This window comes from Lepisma saccharinum, chromosome 13, assembly GCF_977018435.1.
Source record: "Lepisma saccharinum chromosome 13, izLepSacc3.1, whole genome shotgun sequence".
Classification (NCBI taxonomy): domain Eukaryota; kingdom Metazoa; phylum Arthropoda; class Insecta; order Zygentoma; family Lepismatidae; genus Lepisma; species Lepisma saccharinum.
The window spans coordinates 15260904-15279858 of NC_139241.1; the positions used below are offsets into that span (position 1 = coordinate 15260904).

Here is an 18955-nt window from a genome sequence, read left to right on the forward strand (position 1 = left end):
TGCACAATAAGGAGAATGATACACATTTAAAGAAAACGCGTAGTTACAAAACACACAAATAATCACAAACTATCAAACATCAAGTATCAGAATGTGTTTTAAACAAATCTGAAAAGAAACATGTTTCAAACGCTTTGTTTAAACATTTGAAATAAACAAAGAAATATGTTTTAAACGGAGAAAACATATTGTTTAAAACACTTTGTTTTGATCATGCTAACTCTGTTTCCATACAATCCTCCCTGTGAAGTCATTTCCATGTTCGGCTTCGTTGTGAAATGACAAGAGCATTTGGAAATTTAGCAGGAAGCGCCCATACAGATCCTCCTGCCTGCAAATTTCAGAAGGTGAGAGATTATCAAGCTGAGCAAGAGCACACATTTCCACCTACAGTTTTCGTTGTGTTTGCTAATCGGCCTCAGTTTGTACCAAGCCTTTATAAAAAATAATATTAGACTCGCTTGTTGTTCCCCTCCACGGAAATCTTTAGTAAAAGGCGAAAGATTTTTGCATATGAAGGGAAACCAGAGTTGTTTCCAGGCCACCAATTTTTCCTAGCCTATGTTGCAGTTCTATTCACTGCTCATGGGAACGTGTAGGTTCCGTAGGAAATTGCTGTTTTACTTGCTGAAACATAAAACCTCGTTTTGTGTGATTTTCGTTTCTTAAAACGAGAGAATAAGGATATAAATCCGTGCCGATTTCTAATTTGTGTCATGTGCACGGAGCAACGTACACAAATGATAAACCGACAGCAAATTCTGCCATCTCTCGGCCACCATTTCAACTAGTGGGAACTTGTACTTTATCAACAAATTCCATTTCACGAAGAATTTTCAGTTTACCTGTTCTCATATGCAACACGATTACACTTTCGGGTTTCTCCCCCAGGCATGCTTAATAATGTTTCGTAAAGAAACCAAACCGAAGCAAGAAAGAAAATTACCGCAGTTATTTCGGTTGTGAAGGGTCACTTTCATGTCATGCGATTCTTGCACGTATAGATGTAGTGATGGAATCTCGAAATTTACTATTGATTGGGAAATAGCCATGAATATAAAACAAGATAGTTCCGTGGAAATTACTTAACGTAATAATTCTCGGCATCAAAGCAAGTTACATTTCGACAATTGTAAATTAGAGAGAAAGAAATAAGTAAAAGGAATTTTGTGTTCCAAAATTTCCTATCATACGTTAACGACTTCTTTTTCACAATGTTACTTCCATACAGGGTTGGCAAATTTGTGTTCTTTTGTTTGTTTTAACATGCTTTTAATGTTGATTTGTCGAAAAGGATATATTTTTTTTTAAAAAATAAAACTTTTAAACAAAATGCCAAGATGACATTTTTTTAAGAATAATGAAAAATAATGTATCTGTAGAACATCCAAGGATTGATTGTGTTCATATTACAAGCAAACGCTTGACTAACTTCTTAAAATACACATTTATGTTAGTCTTAAATCTCGCCTGTACGCTGTTCGAGAAGCTCCAACTAATCCACAGTTTCCAGGCCCCACTGAGTCCAAGTGGTAGCTTCTGATTAATTATCATCGTGAATGGATCTAAATCTTAAACATCTGCATAAATCATAGCCATGAATTTTAAACGTGTCCCACGGTATTCATCACCATATGTGTGTTATTTGATGTACATTTTGAACCACTGAGCAGATTCTAATGCACAATAAAGAGAATGATACACATTTAAAGAACACGCGTAGTTACAAAACACACAAATAATCACAAACTATCAAACGTCAAGTATCAAAATTTGTTTTTAACAAATCTGAAAAGAAACATGTTTCAAACGCTTTGTTTAAACATTTGAAATAAACAAAGAAATATGTTTTAAACGGAGAAAACATATTGTTTAAAACACTTTGTTTTGATCATGCTAACTCTGTTTCCATACAATCCTCCCTGTGAAGTCATTTCCATGTTCGGCTTCGTTTGTGAAATGACAAGAGCATTTGGAAATTTAGCAGCAAGCGCCCATACAGATCCTCCTGCCTGCAAATTTCAGAAGGTGAGAGATTATCAAGCTGAGCAGGAGCACACATTTCCACCTACAGTTTTCGTTGTGTTTGCTAATCGGGCTCAGTTTGTACCAAGCCTTTATAAAAAATAATATTAGACTCGTTTGTTGTTCCCCTCCACGGAAATCTTTAGTAAAAGGCGAAAGATTTTTGCGTATGAAGGGAAACCAGAGTTGTTTCCAGGCCACCAATTTTTCCTAGCCTATGTTGCAGTTCTATTCACTGCTCATGGGAACGTGTAGGTTCCGTAGGAAATTGCTGTTTTACTTGCTGAAACATAAAACCTCGTTTTGTGTGATTTTCGTTTCTTAAAACGAGAGAATAAGGATATAAATCCGTGCCGATTTCTAATTTGCGTCATGTGCACGGACCAACGTACACAAATGATAAACCGACAGCAAATTCTGCCATCTCTCGGCCACCATTTCAACTAGTGGGAACTTGTACTTTGGCAACAAATTCCATTTCACGAAGATTTTGCAGTTTATCTGTTCTCATATGCAACACGATTACACTTTCGGGTTTCTCCCACAGGCATGCTTAATAATGTTTCGTAAAGAAACCAAACCGAAGCAAGAAAGAAAATTACCGCAGTTATTTCGGTTGTGACGGGTCACTTTCATGTCATGCGATTCTTGCACGTATATATGTAGTGATGGAATCTCGAAATTTACTATAGATTGGGCAATAGCCATGAATATAAAACAAGATAGTTCCGTGGAAATTACTTAACGTAATAATTCTCGGCATCAAAGCAAGTTACATTTCGACAATTGTAAATTAGAGAGAAAGAAATAAGTAAAAGGAATTTTGTGTTCCAAAATTTCCTATCGTACGCTAACGACTTCTTTTTCACAATGTTACTTCCATACAGGGTTGGCAAATTTGTGTTCTTTTGTTTGTTTTAACATGCTTTTAATGTTGATTTGTCGAAAAGGATATATTTTTTTTAAAAAATAAAACTTTTAAACAAAATGCCAAGAAGACAATTTTTTAAGAATAATGAAAAATAATGTATCTGTAGAACATCCAAGGATTGATTGTGTTCATATTACAAGCAAACGCTTGACTAACTTCTTAAAATACACATTTATGTTAGTCTTAAATCTCGCCTGTACGCTGTTCGAGAAGCTCGAAGTAATCCACAGTTTCCAGGCCTCACTGAGTCCAAGTGGTAGATTCTGATTAATTATCATCGTGAATGGATCTAAATCTTAAACATCTGCATAAATCATAGCCATGAATTTTAAACGTGACCCACGGTATTCATCACCATATGTGTGTTATTTGATGTACATTTTGAACCACTGAGCAGATTCTAATGCACAATAAGGAGAATGATACACATTTAAAGAAAACGCGTAGTTACAAAACACACAAATAATCACAAACTATCAAACATCAAGTATCAGAATGTGTTTTAAACAAATCTGAAAAGAAACATGTTTCAAACGCTTTGTTTAAACATTTGAAATAAACAAAGAAATATGTTTTAAACGGAGAAAACATATTGTTTAAAACACTTTGTTTTGATCATGCTAACTCTGTTTCCATACAATCCTCCCTGTGAAGTCATTTCCATGTTCGGCTTCGTTGTGAAATGACAAGAGCATTTGGAAATTTAGCAGGAAGCGCCCATACAGATCCTCCTGCCTGCAAATTTCAGAAGGTGAGAGATTATCAAGCTGAGCAAGAGCACACATTTCCACCTACAGTTTTCGTTGTGTTTGCTAATCGGCCTCAGTTTGTACCAAGCCTTTATAAAAAATAATATTAGACTCGCTTGTTGTTCCCCTCCACGGAAATCTTTAGTAAAAGGCGAAAGATTTTTGCATATGAAGGGAAACCAGAGTTGTTTCCAGGCCACCAATTTTTCCTAGCCTATGTTGCAGTTCTATTCACTGCTCATGGGAACGTGTAGGTTCCGTAGGAAATTGCTGTTTTACTTGCTGAAACATAAAACCTCGTTTTGTGTGATTTTCGTTTCTTAAAACGAGAGAATAAGGATATAAATCCGTGCCGATTTCTAATTTGCGTCATGTGCACGGACCAACGTACACAAATGATAAACCGACAGCAAATTCTGCCATCTCTCGGCCACCATTTCAACTAGTGGGAACTTGTACTTTGGCAACAAATTCCATTTCACGAAGAATTTTCAGTTTACCTGTTCTCATATGCAACACGATTACACTTTCGGGTTTCTCCCACAGGCATGCTTAATAAAGTTTCGTAAAGAAACCAAACCGAAGCAAGAAAGAAAATTACCGCAGTTATTTCGGTTGTGAAGGGTCACTTTCATGTCATGCGATTCTTGCACGTATAGATGTAGTGATGGAATCTCGAAATTTACTATTGATTGGGAAATAGCCATGAATATAAAACAAGATAGTTCCGTGGAAATTACTTAACGTAATAATTCTCGGCATCAAAGCAAGTTACATTTCGACAATTGTAAATTAGAGAGAAAGAAATAAGTAAAAGGAATTTTGTGTTCCAAAATTTCCTATCATACGTTAACGACTTCTTTTTCACAATGTTACTTCCATACAGGGTTGGCAAAAATGTGTTCTTTTGTTTGTTTTAACATGCTTTTAATGTTGATTTGTCAAAAAGGATATATTTTTTTTTAAAAAATAAAACTTTTAAACAAAATGCCAAGATGACATTTTTTTAAGAATAATGAAAAATAATGTATCTGTAGAACATCCAAGGATTGATTGTGTTCATATTACAAGCAAACGCTTGACTAACTTCTTAAAATACACATTTATGTTAGTCTTAAATCTCGCCTGTACGCTGTTCGAGAAGCTCCAACTAATCCACAGTTTCCAGGCCTCACTGAGTCCAAGTGGTAGCTTCTGATTAATTATCATCGTGAATGGATCTAAATCTTAAACATCTGCATAAATCATAGCCATGAATTCTAAACGTGGCCCACGGTATTCATCACCATATGTGTGTTATTTGATGTACATTTTGAACCACTGAGCAGATTCTAATGCACAATAAAGAGAATGATACACATTTAAAGAACACGCGTAGTTACAAAACACACAAATAATCACAAACTATCAAACATCAAGTATCAGAATGTGTTTTAAACAAATCTGAAAAGAAACATGTTTCAAACGCTTTGTTTAAACATTTGAAATAAACAAAGAAATATGTTTAAACGGAGAAAACATATTGTTTAAAACACTTTGTTTTGATCATGCTAACTCTGTTTCCATACAATCCTCCCTGTGAAGTCATTTCCATGTTCGGCTTCGTTGTGAAATGACAAGAGCATTTGGAAATTTAGCAGCAAGCGCCCATACAGATCCTCCTGCCTGCAAATTTCAGAAGGTGAGAGATTATCAAGCTGAGCAAGAGCACACATTTCCACCTACAGTTTTCGTTGTGTTTGCTAATCGGGCTCAGTTTGTACCAAGCCTTTATAAAAAATAATATTAGACTCGCTTGTTGTTCCCCTCCACGGAAATCTTTAGTAAAAGGCGAAAGATTTTTGCATATGAAGGGAAACCAGAGTTGTTTCCAGGCCACCAATTTTTCCTAGCCTATGTTGCAGTTCTATTCACTGCTCATGGGAACGTGTAGGTTCCGTAGGAAATTGCTGTTTTACTTGCTGAAACATAAAACCTCGTTTTGTGTGATTTTCGTTTCTTAAAACGAGAGAATAAGGATATAAATCCGTGCCGATTTCTAATTTGTGTCATGTGCACGGAGCAACGTACACAAATGATAAACCGACAGCAAATTCTGCCATCTCTCGGCCACCATTTCAACTAGTGGGAACTTGTACTTTATCAACAAATTCCATTTCACGAAGAATTTTCAGTTTACCTGTTCTCATATGCAACACGATTACACTTTCGGGTTTCTCCCCCAGGCATGCTTAATAATGTTTCGTAAAGAAACCAAACCGAAGCAAGAAAGAAAATTACCGCAGTTATTTCGGTTGTGAAGGGTCACTTTCATGTCATGCGATTCTTGCACGTATAGATGTAGTGATGGAATCTCGAAATTTACTATTGATTGGGAAATAGCCATGAATATAAAACAAGATAGTTCCGTGGAAATTACTTAACGTAATAATTCTCGGCATCAAAGCAAGTTACATTTCGACAATTGTAAATTAGAGAGAAAGAAATAAGTAAAAGGAATTTTGTGTTCCAAAATTTCCTATCATACGTTAACGACTTCTTTTTCACAATGTTACTTCCATACAGGGTTGGCAAATTTGTGTTCTTTTGTTTGTTTTAACATGCTTTTAATGTTGATTTGTCGAAAAGGATATATTTTTTTTTAAAAAATAAAACTTTTAAACAAAATGCCAAGATGACATTTTTTTAAGAATAATGAAAAATAATGTATCTGTAGAACATCCAAGGATTGATTGTGTTCATATTACAAGCAAACGCTTGACTAACTTCTTAAAATACACATTTATGTTAGTCTTAAATCTCGCCTGTACGCTGTTCGAGAAGCTCCAACTAATCCACAGTTTCCAGGCCCCACTGAGTCCAAGTGGTAGCTTCTGATTAATTATCATCGTGAATGGATCTAAATCTTAAACATCTGCATAAATCATAGCCATGAATTTTAAACGTGTCCCACGGTATTCATCACCATATGTGTGTTATTTGATGTACATTTTGAACCACTGAGCAGATTCTAATGCACAATAAAGAGAATGATACACATTTAAAGAACACGCGTAGTTACAAAACACACAAATAATCACAAACTATCAAACGTCAAGTATCAAAATTTGTTTTTAACAAATCTGAAAAGAAACATGTTTCAAACGCTTTGTTTAAACATTTGAAATAAACAAAGAAATATGTTTTAAACGGAGAAAACATATTGTTTAAAACACTTTGTTTTGATCATGCTAACTCTGTTTCCATACAATCCTCCCTGTGAAGTCATTTCCATGTTCGGCTTCGTTTGTGAAATGACAAGAGCATTTGGAAATTTAGCAGCAAGCGCCCATACAGATCCTCCTGCCTGCAAATTTCAGAAGGTGAGAGATTATCAAGCTGAGCAGGAGCACACATTTCCACCTACAGTTTTCGTTGTGTTTGCTAATCGGGCTCAGTTTGTACCAAGCCTTTATAAAAAATAATATTAGACTCGTTTGTTGTTCCCTTCCACGGAAATCTTTAGTAAAAGGCGAAAGATTTTTGCGTATGAAGGGAAACCAGAGTTGTTTCCAGGCCACCAATTTTTCCTAGCCTATGTTGCAGTTCTATTCACTGCTCATGGGAACGTGTAGGTTCCGTAGGAAATTGCTGTTTTACTTGCTGAAACATAAAACCTCGTTTTGTGTGATTTTCGTTTCTTAAAACGAGAGAATAAGGATATAAATCCGTGCCGATTTCTAATTTGCGTCATGTGCACGGACCAACGTACACAAATGATAAACCGACAGCAAATTCTGCCATCTCTCGGCCACCATTTCAACTAGTGGGAACTTGTACTTTGGCAACAAATTCCATTTCACGAAGATTTTGCAGTTTATCTGTTCTCATATGCAACACGATTACACTTTCGGGTTTCTCCCACAGGCATGCTTAATAATGTTTCGTAAAGAAACCAAACCGAAGCAAGAAAGAAAATTACCGCAGTTATTTCGGTTGTGACGGGTCACTTTCATGTCATGCGATTCTTGCACGTATATATGTAGTGATGGAATCTCGAAATTTAGTATAGATTGGGCAATAGCCATGAATATAAAACAAGATAGTTCCGTGGAAATTACTTAACGTAATAATTCTCGGCATCAAAGCAAGTTACATTTCGACAATTGTAAATTAGAGAGAAAGAAATAAGTAAAAGGAATTTTGTGTTCCAAAATTTCCTATCGTACGCTAACGACTTCTTTTTCACAATGTTACTTCCATACAGGGTTGGCAAATTTGTGTTCTTTTGTTTGTTTTAACATGCTTTTAATGTTGATTTGTCGAAAAGGATATATTTTTTTAAAAAAATAAAACTTTTAAACAAAATGCCAAGAAGACAATTTTTTAAGAATAATGAAAAATAATGTATCTGTAGAACATCCAAGGATTGATTGTGTTCATATTACAAGCAAACGCTTGACTAACTTCTTAAAATACACATTTATGTTAGTCTTAAATCTCGCCTGTACGCTGTTCGAGAAGCTCGAAGTAATCCACAGTTTCCAGGCCTCACTGAGTCCAAGTGGTAGCTTCTGATTAATTATCATCGTGAATGGATCTAAATCTTAAACATCTGCATAAATCATAGCCATGAATTTTAAACGTGACCCACGGTATTCATCACCATATGTGTGTTATTTGATGTACATTTTGAACCACTGAGCAGATTCTAATGCACAATAAGGAGAATGATACACATTTAAAGAAAACGCGTAGTTACAAAACACACAAATAATCACAAACTATCAAACATCAAGTATCAGAATGTGTTTTAAACAAATCTGAAAAGAAACATGTTTCAAACGCTTTGTTTAAACATTTGAAATAAACAAAGAAATATGTTTTAAACGGAGAAAACATATTGTTTAAAACACTTTGTTTTGATCATGCTAACTCTGTTTCCATACAATCCTCCCTGTGAAGTCATTTCCATGTTCGGCTTCGTTGTGAAATGACAAGAGCATTTGGAAATTTAGCAGGAAGCGCCCATACAGATCCTCCTGCCTGCAAATTTCAGAAGGTGAGAGATTATCAAGCTGAGCAAGAGCACACATTTCCACCTACAGTTTTCGTTGTGTTTGCTAATCGGCCTCAGTTTGTACCAAGCCTTTATAAAAAATAATATTAGACTCGCTTGTTGTTCCCCTCCACGGAAATCTTTAGTAAAAGGCGAAAGATTTTTGCATATGAAGGGAAACCAGAGTTGTTTCCAGGCCACCAATTTTTCCTAGCCTATGTTGCAGTTCTATTCACTGCTCATGGGAACGTGTAGGTTCCGTAGGAAATTGCTGTTTTACTTGCTGAAACATAAAACCTCGTTTTGTGTGATTTTCGTTTCTTAAAACGAGAGAATAAGGATATAAATCCGTGCCGATTTCTAATTTGCGTCATGTGCACGGACCAACGTACACAAATGATAAACCGACAGCAAATTCTGCCATCTCTCGGCCACCATTTCAACTAGTGGGAACTTGTACTTTGGCAACAAATTCCATTTCACGAAGAATTTTCAGTTTACCTGTTCTCATATGCAACACGATTACACTTTCGGGTTTCTCCCACAGGCATGCTTAATAAAGTTTCGTAAAGAAACCAAACCGAAGCAAGAAAGAAAATTACCGCAGTTATTTCGGTTGTGAAGGGTCACTTTCATGTCATGCGATTCTTGCACGTATAGATGTAGTGATGGAATCTCGAAATTTACTATTGATTGGGAAATAGCCATGAATATAAAACAAGATAGTTCCGTGGAAATTACTTAACGTAATAATTCTCGGCATCAAAGCAAGTTACATTTCGACAATTGTAAATTAGAGAGAAAGAAATAAGTAAAAGGAATTTTGTGTTCCAAAATTTCCTATCATACGTTAACGACTTCTTTTTCACAATGTTACTTCCATACAGGGTTGGCAAAAATGTGTTCTTTTGTTTGTTTTAACATGCTTTTAATGTTGATTTGTCAAAAAGGATATATTTTTTTTTAAAAAATAAAACTTTTAAACAAAATGCCAAGATGACATTTTTTTAAGAATAATGAAAAATAATGTATCTGTAGAACATCCAAGGATTGATTGTGTTCATATTACAAGCAAACGCTTGACTAACTTCTTAAAATACACATTTATGTTAGTCTTAAATCTCGCCTGTACGCTGTTCGAGAAGCTCCAACTAATCCACAGTTTCCAGGCCTCACTGAGTCCAAGTGGTAGCTTCTGATTAATTATCATCGTGAATGGATCTAAATCTTAAACATCTGCATAAATCATAGCCATGAATTCTAAACGTGGCCCACGGTATTCATCACCATATGTGTGTTATTTGATGTACATTTTGAACCACTGAGCAGATTCTAATGCACAATAAAGAGAATGATACACATTTAAAGAACACGCGTAGTTACAAAACACACAAATAATCACAAACTATCAAACATCAAGTATCAGAATGTGTTTTAAACAAATCTGAAAAGAAACATGTTTCAAACGCTTTGTTTAAACATTTGAAATAAACAAAGAAATATGTTTAAACGGAGAAAACATATTGTTTAAAACACTTTGTTTTGATCATGCTAACTCTGTTTCCATACAATCCTCCCTGTGAAGTCATTTCCATGTTCGGCTTCGTTGTGAAATGACAAGAGCATTTGGAAATTTAGCAGCAAGCGCCCATACAGATCCTCCTGCCTGCAAATTTCAGAAGGTGAGAGATTATCAAGCTGAGCAAGAGCACACATTTCCACCTACAGTTTTCGTTGTGTTTGCTAATCGGGCTCAGTTTGTACCAAGCCTTTATAAAAAATAATATTAGACTCGCTTGTTGTTCCCCTCCACGGAAATCTTTAGTAAAAGGCGAAAGATTTTTGCATATGAAGGGAAACCAGAGTTGTTTCCAGGCCACCAATTTTTCCTAGCCTATGTTGCAGTTCTATTCACTGCTCATGGGAACGTGTAGGTTCCGTAGGAAATTGCTGTTTTACTTGTTGAAACATAAAACCTCTTTTTGTGTGATTTTCGTTTCTTAAAACGAGAGAATAAGGATATAAATCCGTGCCGATTTCTAATTTGTGTCATGTGCACGGAGCAACGTACACAAATGATAAACCGACAGCAAATTCTGCCATCTCTCGGCCACCATTTCAACTAGTGGGAACTTGTACTTTGGCAACAAATTCCATTTCACGAAGATTTTTCAGTTTATCTGTTCTCATATGCAACACGATTACACTTTCGGGTTTCTCCCACAGGCATGCTTAATAATGTTTCGTAAAGAAACCAAACCGAAGCAAGAAAGAAAATTACCGCAGTTATTTCGGTTGTGACGGGTCACTTTCATGTCATGCGATTCTTGCACGTATATATGTAGTGATGGAATCTCGAAATTTACTATAGATTGGGAAATAGCCATGAATATAAAACAAGATAGTTCCGTGGAAATTACTTAACGTAATAATTCTCGGCATCAAAGCAAGTTACATTTCGACAATTGTAAATTAGAGAGAAAGAAATAAGTAAAAGGAAATTTGTGTTCCAAAATTTACTATCATACGCTAACGACTTCTTTTTCACAATGTTACTTCCATACAGGGTTGGCAAATTTGTGTTCTTTTGTTTGTTTTAACATGCTTTTAATGTTGATTTGTCGAAAAGGATATATTTTTTTTTAAAAAAATAAAACTTTTAAACAAAATGCCAAGATGACAATTTTTTAAGAATAATGAAAAATAATGTATCTGTAGAACATCCAAGAATTGATTGTGTTCATATTACAAGCAAACGCTTGACTAACTTCTTAAAATACACATTTATGTTAGTCTTAAATATCTCCTGTACGCTGTTCGAGAAGCTCGAACTAATCCACAGTTTCCAGGCCCCACTGAGTCCAAGTGGTAGCTTCTGATTAATTATCATCGTGAATCGATCTAAATCTTAAACATCTGCATAAATCATAGCCATGAATTTTAAACGTGGCCCACGGTATTCATCACCATATGTGTGTTATTTGATGTACATTTTGAACCACTGAGAAGATTCTAATGCACAATAAAGAGAATGATACTCATTTAAAGAAAACGCGTAGTTACAAAACACACAAATAATCACAAACTATCAAACGTCAAGTATCAAAATTTGTTTTAAACAAATCTGAAAAGAAACATGTTTCAAACGCTTTGTTTAAACATTTGAAATAAAAAAAGAAATATGTTTTAAACGGAGAAAACATATTGTTTAAAGCACTTTGTTTTGATCATGCTAACTTTGTTTCCATACAATCCTCCCTGTGAAGTCATTTCCATGTTCGGCTTCGTTTGTGAAATGACAAGAGCATTTGGAAATTTAGCAGCAAGCGCCCATACAGATCCTCCTGCCTGCAAATTTCAGAAGGTGAGAGATTATCAAGCTGAGCAAGAGGACACATTTCCACCTACAGTTTTCGTTGTGTTTGCTAATCGGGCTCAGTTTGTACCAAGCCTTTAAAAAAATAATAATAGACTCGTTTGTTGTTCCCCTCCACGGAAATCTTTAGTAAAATGCGAAAGATTTTTGCGTATGAAGGGAAACCAGAGTTGTTTCCAGGCTTTTTTTTTTTTTTTTTCGTTCATCCGTTTAGAGGGTTATGTCCCTCTCTTCGGTACGTGCTGATACTTTTAAATATATAATAATAATAATAGATAGGCTAAGTGCACTTTTTCTATTTTTGGAATTATGAAATGAACACTAACCTGGTCTTGAAATGACCTTGGATTTTCATGCTATATTATATAACACCCTACTTTCATTCTTATGTTAGTAAATAAATACCCTTTCTTGTAGTTTGATTATTAGTTGCAATATGAAGGGTATAAATGTGGTCGTAGTTGTGGTGGATGATGAATGGTGTATAGTACATAATCAGGATGTCTGGGCCCGATGGTCAGAGTATACAGAGTTAAAAGATGTTGTAATGGAGTATACAATCTGTACGGGTAGCAGTCGTGTATTGCATCTTCACGGATTGTGTGAACCAACGGTGGGTGTTCTTTGTTCATCCTGTTATTTATATATTCTTTTCGCAATGCCTCTAGGTGAAGTGTTATATGTGGAAAACGTATTTGTGTATATAAGAGTCGAGTTGGACTTGGTAGTTTGATTCTGTATGCCAGTCGACATGCATGTCTCTCTATGATTTGTAGTCGTTCATAGAACGAGTCCTCTGCTGAGAGCCATGCTGTGTGTCCATACGTAAGTACGGGCCGAAGAAAGGCCAGATAGGTATTTAGGAGGATGTTTGCTCGAAGTCCCCAGTTCGTGCCGACAAGTCTCTTCATCAGCTGTAGTCTGTTTTTGGCTTTCTTTTTGATGTTCTGCAGGTGTGGTGTCCATGTTAGTTTTGTGTCAAATATGACACCAAGGTATTTGACGCTGTTGGTAGGTATTATGCGTGTGCCACGGATCTTAAGATCTAACAGACTTGGATTTCTTTGTATCCGTGAGCGACATCCTGTAGGAAGAAATATTATGGCTTGAGTTTTTGCGCTATTGATGGTGAGTCTCCAAGTGTCGCACCATCGTTGAAATACATTAATAGCTGGTTGCATAATGCGATTTATTGCTTGAATTGTAGAACCACAAGCCAGTAGAGCTGTATCATCAGCGTATTGGTATGTTGACACCTCAGAGAATGTTGGCATATCTGCGACATAAAGTAAGTAGAGCAGTGGAGATAAAACCGATCCTTGCGGTACTCCGGCGTTCAAGAAGATAGGGTGAGACATATTGTTATTTATTGTTACATATGCCATTCGGTTGGTAAGAAAGTTGAAAATTAAACGAATGTAACAGAGAGGAAGGCGAAACTTATGCAGTTTATATATGAGGCCGGTGTGCCACACTTTATCGAATGCCTTTTCAAGATCGAATAGTATTAAACAAGAGGGTTTAGATGTATTGTACTGGTTGTAGATTCGATTTGAGAGTCTTAGTAGGTTATCCAAGACGCTAAAGTGTGGCCTAAATCCGGCTTGGTGTATCGGGAGAAAATTATTTGACAATAAGTGAGAGTGTAATCGGCGGACTAAAATTTTTTCAAGGATTTTGCTGAGTATTGATGTTAGTTGTATAGGTCTATAGCATTTTGGATCTGTACGATCTTTATCAGGTTTCGGAAACATGAGTACTTTCGACACTTTCCATTCGACAGGGTAATATCCAGTGCGAAGGATTAAGTTGTATATCAAGGCGAGAAATGACAACATTGCTAGTGGAGCTTTCTTTATCAAAACATATGTTATGGAATCAAACCCTGGGGCAGTGTTTCTTTTGTTTCGGACTGCGTTTGTTATATCATCTGTGGTAATTAAAGTAGTAAGAGGGTGATTTGCGTTGATAGCATGATGAGGGCTGGGTTGCAGTTGTCTATTTTCAGGATGTACCTTCCTTGTTATTTGAGATTCTAATCTGCTATTAGGAGCAAGCGGAAGCGGAGGAGTAAATGTGTCTTGGAGAATTTGTGCAAATTCATTTGCCTTTTCGTAATCATTTGTAAGAGCTTGTTGTTGTGAGAGAAGAGGATACGTAGTACTTGTATGTTTTCCTGTAAGCATATGAAATCGTTTCCAGAATTTGCTAGGATGGCTTTCAGCATCAAGGTGATTGCAAGTGTTTATCCACTGACGTTGTTTGTGTGCTTTTATGTAGTTATGGACAGTTCTTATCCATTGACGGTGAACTCGCAGACATTCAGGATTCCTTGTTTGTACGTATTCCCGATAGGCACGACGTGATGCAGTCACTAGATGAAGGTATTTAGGTGGTAATTTAGGTTTAAAACTGTTCACAGTTATCTGTGGTATATGTGTACTTGCTGCTTGTTTGACTTCTGACGTGATGTTTTCTACAGCCTTATCTAGTTCGTTAGAGTTCGTTGGAGGGGTGAAATTTTGAAAGACAGTGGAGAGATCTTCTCGATAACCTTCCCAATTTGCTCTGTTATAATCATAGATCCGCTTTGGAGGAACCTGTTTGTGTTGAGTATAGTGGTGCACTGGTAGAGTTATTTTAATTGGTGCATGATCACTTCCTATCGGTGCTAGAACTTCCATGTTAATTTTGTCAGCTAAGGAAGGTGATACAAAAACTACATCGGGGGTTGTGTTACTCTCTGGACGAGTTGCAGATGGTAAATCTTGAAATATACCTGTAGTATTGTTATCGATGGTAGTGTGGAAAGCTGTTCGTTCTGCATTTGTTCGACTATGTATATTAATATCAGCTAGTATGAAGTAGTGACGGTATGTAGAAGCGATATAAAGAAAGAAGTCCGTAGGTAGAGGGCTAGTGGGTCGTATATATACAGTAGCCAATGTCACATTTATACTTTTGAGATAAAGTGTGGCAATAGAATATTCCTGGTATGGTAATTGAGGTGGTAATATATTTGTTCTATAGGGAAATTTTGGCTTGATCCCTAGGGCTACTCCACCACATAATCGTTGCGCCGTTGTAGGACCAGGTGTATGTAGCAAGGAATACCTGGGTATGTAAAGGGGTGTGGCTTTGGGGATACGGGTTTCATTCAGTGCAAAGAAATGAATGTCTTCTTCCAGGAGAAGTTCCTGGAATATAGCTTTATGTTTCGGTAGAGAACGGATGTTTATAAATAGGAAATTATATTGTATATAGCCCGCCATAATTATATAAATAACAGTTAGGTTTCTAAACTTCAGTTTCCAGTGGTACAATTTGAAAATGTACATGTGGACCAGAATATGTAGCGAACAGGTGGACACGAAAAAGAGTCTTAGCTGTCTGTACTATCTGTTGTAATATATGTTGGCGTAGAAATGGGTGGATATTTTGTAGGGTTAATGTTTGAAATCTAAGTAGATCTTCAACAGTCACTGGTTGTTTCAGAGAGTTCTGTGGTGGAGTTGTAGAGTCCATAGTTCTTAATGGTACAGTTAGGTCAGGGCGTGAGGCTTCGGGGTTTGGGCGTGCAGTACAACGGTAACTATATGAGGGATGAGCCTGTTTGCACGTGTTACATTTGGGTGGTGCATTCAGATTTGTGCACTCTTTAGTCGTGTGTTGGCCAGAACAATAGCCACAGATAGGTGTTTCGGGGCAATTTGCCGTAGTGTGGACGTTGTATTTCTGGCAGCGTTCACATCGTAACGGAAGAGGTGCCCTTGAATGCGATGGTTCAACCCTATGTCGTTGGCGATATATATAAGCCCCTTCATGAAGTAAGCGATCGATTGTGCTGGAACAATCTGTTATTACTCGCATCAGGTAAGTTGGTCCGTTGTTGTTTTGGATTCGAACGCATTTTATAACTTCATGCCCTTCCAAACGTAGTTCTTCTAATACTTCTTGGTCAGCGAGTGCTGGATCTACGCCTTTAATAACGACTGACATATGAGGTGGTTTGTTTGGGGGTGGTGATTGTTTGGCAGTTTTGGGTGTCAGTTGGGATAGAGCAGCCTGTGGTCCAAAAATTTCGAACGAAACTTTGTTTCTCAAAGTGGATAGAAATTGCGGATCTCTGGATTTTATAATGATGCCATTTCTGGTGAATATAATTTGTTCTACTTGTGCTCGGGGGAGGTATTTTTGTAATTGTTGAAGGAGTAACTTAGAAGTTCTGTACTTGGGGTCGTAATTTTGTAGTAGGAAGTTGTAGACAGTGGTATTTTCTTCAGTTCGGCCATCAATTTGTGTGGTATCTCTGGGATTTAACTTTGGATTGCGTGTTTGTTCGTGGTATTTTTGCTTCTTTTGTTGTTGGAGAGGGGATCGAGAGCGATCCCTAGCCGTCTTTGAATCAGCTGAGGTGCTTCTTGATTTTCCTCGGTCTTGTTTTTGTATGTTCCTGTCTCGAGCGTGTGCACCCCCAACTTGTTGGGGGAGTCCTTTATGCATGGTGAACACAGGGAGGACACCTACCGATACTTATCTTAAAATCAACAAGGCGGAAACAACAATGAGAAACAGAGTGACAAGTGCTGCAAACGGGAATTGCGTGCACAGTTTGCTCCAGATATAACTGGGTGGCAAACACAGGTTGCTCCTGTACAAGCACGTGTTGCAAGCGTGGGTTGCAAAACACGGTTTGCTTCAAAATAAGCAGTATTGATACCTCTAAGTACTGTGCCCTGGAGGATTAGTTACTGGTGACCAGAGCTCCACCGTTGAAAGTTTGGGGCTACAACCTAGTTGCGGCCACCTGAAAAGTGTCGTTCGAGCTAGATATCCCTTCGCAGCAAGGCGTTCAACAATGTACCTCGGAAACACCAAACCACTGTATAGACTGCAATTACCTCCAGTCGTCCGTTCCAAACGTACTGAAATTACAGTCACAGCGAATGTTCCAAGGGGGTTTTCTCTCGACGCACTGACGTTTCCAGGCCACCAATTTTTCCTAGCCTATGTTGCAGTTCAATTCACTGCTCATGGGAACGTGTAGGTTCCGTAGGAAATTGCTGTTTTACTTGTTGAAACATAAAACCTCGTTTTGTGTGATTTTCGTTTCTTTAAACGAGAGAATAAGGATATAAATCCGTGCCGATTTCTAATTTGCGTCATGTGCAGGGACCAACGTACACAAATGATAAACCGACAGCAAATTCTGCCATCTCTCGGCCACCATATCAACTAGTGGGAACTTGTACTTTGGCAACAAATTCCATTTCACGAAGAATTTTCAGTTTACCTGTTCTCATATGCAAGACGATTACACTTTCGGGTTTCTCCCACAGGCATGCTTAATAATGTTTCGTAAAGAAACCAAACCGAAGCAAGAAAGAAAATTACCGCAGTTATTTCGGTTATGACGGGTCACTTTCATGTCATGCGATTCTTGCACGTATATATGTAGTGATGGAATCTCGAAATTTAGTATAGATTGGGCAATAGCCATGAATATAAAACAAGATAGTTCCGTGGAAATTACTTAACGTAATAATTCTCGGCATCAAAGCAAGTTACATTTCGACAATTGTAAATTAGAGAGAAAGAAATAAGTAAAAGGAATTTTGTGTTCCAAAATTTCCTATCATACGCTAACGACTTCTTTTTCACAATGTTACTTCCATACAGGGTTGGCAAATTTGTGTTCTTTTGTTTGTTTTAACATGCTTTTAATGTTGATTTGTCGAAAAGGATATATTTTTTTTAAAAAAATAAAACTTTTAAACAAAATGCCAAGATGACATTTTTTTAAGAATAATGAAAAATAATGTATCTCTAGAACATCCAAGGATTGATTGTGTTCATATTACAAGCAAACGCTTGAATAACTTCTTAAAATACACATTTATGTTAGTCTTAAATCTCGCCTGTACGCTGTTCGAGAAGCCCCAACTAATCCACAGTTTCCAGGCCCCACTGAGTCCAAGTGGTAGCTTCTGATTAATTATCATCGTGAATGGATCTAAATCTTAAACATCTGCATAAATCATAGCCATGAATTTTAAACGTGGCCCACGGTATTCATCACCATATGAGTGTTATTTGATGTACATTTTGAACCACTGAGCAGATTCTAATGCACAATAAAGAGAATGATACACATTTAAAGAACACGCGTAGTTACAAAACACACAAATAATCACAAACTATCAAACGTCAAGTATCAGAATGTGTTTTAAACAAATCTGAAAAGAAACATGTTTCAAACGCTTTGTTTAAACATTTGAAATAAACAAAGAAATATGTTTTAAACGGAGAAAACATATTGTTTAAAACACTTTGTTTTGATCATGCTAACTCTGTTTCCATACAATCCTCCCTGTGAAGTCATTTCCATGTTCGGCTTCGTTGTGAAATGACAAGAGCATTTGGAAATTTAGCAGGAAGCGCCCATACAGATCCTCCTGCCTGCAAATTTCAGAAGGTGAGAGATTATCAAGCTGAGCAAGAGCACACATTTCCACCTACAGTTTTCGTTGTGTTTGCTAATCGGGCTCAGTTTGTACCAAGCCTTTATAAAAAATAATAATAGACTCGTTTGTTGTTCCCCTCCACGGAAATCTTTAGTAAAAGGCGAAAGATTTTTGCGTATGAAGGGAAACCAGAGTTGTTTCCAGGCTTTTTTTTTTTTTTTTTTTTTTTTTTTTTGCTAGTGTTAACCCGTTGAGAGGGTTATGCCCTCACTTCGGTAAGTGATTTCATTGTAAGTTATGTGTCTTTCATCATTTTGGATGGTCTAAGTGCTTTTTTATATTGCAGAATATTTTTTCTTATTAAGATTGGTG

General features: G+C 36.8%; 9 non-coding genes across 9 annotated transcripts; all 9 read right to left on the reverse strand.

Annotated features, from left to right (window-relative positions):
* Positions 1–419: 419 nt before the first annotated feature.
* Positions 420–533, reverse strand: LOC145997779 (U5 spliceosomal RNA). Its single transcript, XR_014443171.1, has one exon. It is a non-coding gene; the product is annotated as a U5 spliceosomal RNA (small nuclear RNA).
* A 1563-nt stretch (positions 534–2096) lies between these two features.
* On the reverse strand, positions 2097–2214 carry LOC145997511 (U5 spliceosomal RNA). Its single transcript, XR_014442915.1, has one exon. It is a non-coding gene; the product is annotated as a U5 spliceosomal RNA (small nuclear RNA).
* A 1565-nt stretch (positions 2215–3779) lies between these two features.
* LOC145997780 (U5 spliceosomal RNA) lies at positions 3780–3893 on the reverse strand. Its single transcript, XR_014443172.1, has one exon. It is a non-coding gene; the product is annotated as a U5 spliceosomal RNA (small nuclear RNA).
* Positions 3894–5454: 1561 nt separating this feature from the next.
* LOC145997700 (U5 spliceosomal RNA) lies at positions 5455–5572 on the reverse strand. The gene has a single exon (XR_014443096.1). It is a non-coding gene; the product is annotated as a U5 spliceosomal RNA (small nuclear RNA).
* Positions 5573–7135: 1563 nt separating this feature from the next.
* LOC145997684 (U5 spliceosomal RNA) lies at positions 7136–7253 on the reverse strand. Its single transcript, XR_014443080.1, has one exon. It is a non-coding gene; the product is annotated as a U5 spliceosomal RNA (small nuclear RNA).
* A 1565-nt stretch (positions 7254–8818) lies between these two features.
* Positions 8819–8932, reverse strand: LOC145997781 (U5 spliceosomal RNA). The gene has a single exon (XR_014443173.1). It is a non-coding gene; the product is annotated as a U5 spliceosomal RNA (small nuclear RNA).
* A 1561-nt stretch (positions 8933–10493) lies between these two features.
* LOC145997701 (U5 spliceosomal RNA) lies at positions 10494–10611 on the reverse strand. The gene has a single exon (XR_014443097.1). It is a non-coding gene; the product is annotated as a U5 spliceosomal RNA (small nuclear RNA).
* Positions 10612–12174: 1563 nt separating this feature from the next.
* LOC145997660 (U5 spliceosomal RNA) lies at positions 12175–12292 on the reverse strand. The gene has a single exon (XR_014443057.1). It is a non-coding gene; the product is annotated as a U5 spliceosomal RNA (small nuclear RNA).
* A 6370-nt stretch (positions 12293–18662) lies between these two features.
* On the reverse strand, positions 18663–18780 carry LOC145997640 (U5 spliceosomal RNA). Its single transcript, XR_014443038.1, has one exon. It is a non-coding gene; the product is annotated as a U5 spliceosomal RNA (small nuclear RNA).
* Between the last annotated feature and the right edge of the window lie 175 nt (positions 18781–18955).